A 3119-nucleotide genomic window follows, 5' to 3' on the forward strand; every position below is an offset into this window, starting at 1 on the left:
GGTGTCACAATAATTGATTTACAGATTTTCTTTCCTCTCTGTCCCTTTCAGAATGCAATTCTCTTACCTGTGCCTGCCCCACCGTCATATTTTCGGAGCACATAACTTGTATTGTTTCGAAGGTTCACAGCTTCAGAGGACATTCACCTCAGAATGAACCATTCACCAGTTCCACCAATAACTGATGAAATGGTATTAAGATGAGCGTTTGGACCTTAGACTTTGGAGTTGGTGCTGTAATGAGCAAGACATTTAAAGCTGTTGGGTTACAGTTAGTGTAATTTGCTTGAGAGAAACACATGAACTTTGGAGGTCCACAGGTGGAATAGTATGGACCGAATTGGGTTTCTCAAAAATTCATAAGCTGGAGTCTACATTTGCAATGACTGATTTAGAATCAGGCTTGGAGGAGGCAGGAAAGGTTAAGTGAGGTCACAGTGTGGAGGTCCCGCCCCACTAAGACTGGAGCGTTGTGGAAAGGGCAGGGAGTTCTCTCCATCACCGAAGGACTCAGTACAAACGATGTCACAGCTCAGCCAGCACAGAGCTTTCGCCAGGATTGGAATCAGCCAGCGCCTTGAGGTCTTCATCTTCGCTGTCACCGTCAAGGCAGCAGGCAGATCTCAGACACTTATCAGCAGTGACTGAGCACTACTCAGTCAAATCTGAAAGGTTTTCTTTCATGTGTCACCACTCGCTCAGTCTGGAGGTGGCCGTTGGAGAACCTGGTGCCCTTTTGCATTCTCAACAGCAGCAGCTTGCCCTGTTCTGTCCTCATTTCATACAGCAAAAGCATCGCATTCTTCATCCTCTACTGTGAACCATGGGGACAGGGCTGGGACAGAGAGACAAAACCTCAAAGTGCTCCTTGTTCAGAGCCCTGAGCACACCAGGTATGAGCACCCACTTCCTCCCGAACTCTGTGTTCAGCTCCCCTCTGGGATTTAGCTCAGGCTGAGGCTTTAATGTGCGGTCAGGGGCTGTCCCCTCAGTGCTGAATGGGGATTCCTATAGACTCCTGGTCTAGGGTGTGAATTCTTCTTCCCCCTATATGATTCAGTTCTGTTTGATAAAGGAGATAAATCGTCCTTTATCCAGGACACAATGTGGGTGCACTAGAGAGACTCACTTCTCTAAGTAGATCTAAAGAGGTGAGTGGCCTACAGGGTGGAGTGATCAATCTTTTTCAGTTGGATTAGGGGTGCTGGGCCACCCCATGGGGCCTGGGCAGAGAAATGCTCTTCAGACTAAAGAGGAGGCCACGTCTGTGGAAAGGTCAAAGTGTTCCTTGCTCTACAGACCAGGAACCAGAGAGAAGTCCAAACACCCGGGGTCCCTCACCTGAACCCTCACCACTCCGGTCACACCGCCTGCAGCTACCCTCTTACAGGGAGCATTCCCGGATGTGGGAAGGATTTACAACAATGACTGTCACGGGGTCTGAAGGCACAACAGCAGACAGACTGTGCAGTGCCAGGGCCCAGTGCAGAATCATAGGAGGGGTCTCCAGTTAAAATTTAAGAATGTAGCAACAATGAGAATACAGCATACTCTTCTAAATAAAGCAGAATTCCTGTTTTTGCCTTCTGTTCCATTGAAAGCCAATAAATGATGAACCCATTTTTGGCATAATTGCGCAAAAAGAAAGTGCAATTTTTTTTTATTGTCATACCAAGCTGTGCTAATCCCATCGGATGTCCTGGTTCAGGAGGTGACATGTGCCTTAACCATCGCTCTGAGCCACACAGGCTGCGTGATGCAGGCACGTGACCAAGTTTCCTTTCCTCCCATCAATGATTTTAGGTAGAAAGACTCACATGTCAGGTCACCGTTTTGCTGGAGGAAGGTAAGGAATATGAGCACAGATGATGAGAACACTTTGCAGCATTTACAATTATTGGAAATGCAAACATTAGTCTAGCTAGTTGATTCAATGTAAGCAATTTTATTATATGGTCAACGTTCAAGTGTACAATCCCATTAATACTGTCAGAGAAAGTGAGTAAAACAAGGAAAAGTAAGAAAAAGTATTTTAAACGCTTGGACTGAGAATAATTTATAATCATTCTATTCTTTACCCAACTTGTTCAGTACCCATCTCTCATGTGCTTCCGTTATTTTAAAACTTTGTCTTCTAAACAGACTTCCAGTTTTGGGTACTGTCTCAGTCCTGCTTTGAGTGTTTACCAGAACTTTATGTCGCACATATCTGATTGAATGGGGGGGGGCTGTTCCGAGGGACAACATGAGTGACGAGCACAGCAGCTGTGATCCCTGAGGTTGGAATCACCACGGCTACACATGAGTGTCCAACACGGTGCTCTGTCCAGGTGAGTCTATCAGGATGACTTCTGTCATTCAGTTCCTAACTTGCCAGTGGTGGCCAGGCGTCAGCAGCAAGCTATGGGTCCACTGAATGTCCTGTTCTACATTAATGCTGTGTGAGTTTGAATCATATCTGTTCATGACATGTGGGCTCAGCATGTCCACCTGCCTTGAGCGTCCACAAATGGACAGACATGTTAGATGAACTTTACGACATGAAGTGAAGGCAGGTGAATGCCCGTGTATTTGCTTAATCCCACTACTGTGACTGGTACTTGGGGACGGTTGGGAGAGTAAGGGAAACTCCAGCACAGAGGACACATGACTAAAATAGATTTAGTGTAACTAGGACAGTAGATGACAGCAGGTGATGTTCAGGTGTTTCAATGTTCACCTGAGTAAATGAGGAACAAGAGGTTCATGTGCTGCAAGCAGGAGAGACACTCTGTGAGACAGAGGTCCTGGGGGACAGGTCCTCCCATGTGGGCCATGTGTCCTGTCTGAAGGGAGGCCTACGTGGGGACAGCATGTGTCTGTGGGGGGCAGAGCCTGAGCTCAGCACACAGGTATCTGCACTGTGCTGTGTCTCTCTGTGTGGAGACAGTTCCCAGTCTCAGGACACAAAGCCCTCAGGGGGTCTCTCTGTCAACAAATCAGAAAGGACACATTGAAAGCTGCTGCAGGAAAGGTGCCCAGGCACTGCTGATACGCCGTCTACAGACAGGTTACTTCTTCATTCCTCTTCTGCAGTGAGAATGGAAAATTAGAGCCACAGAGAAGAAGCAGTAATTCTC

This window comes from Pteropus alecto, unplaced genomic scaffold (genome assembly GCF_000325575.1).
Source record: "Pteropus alecto unplaced genomic scaffold, ASM32557v1 scaffold1237, whole genome shotgun sequence".
NCBI classification, from domain to species: Eukaryota; Metazoa; Chordata; class Mammalia; order Chiroptera; family Pteropodidae; genus Pteropus; species Pteropus alecto.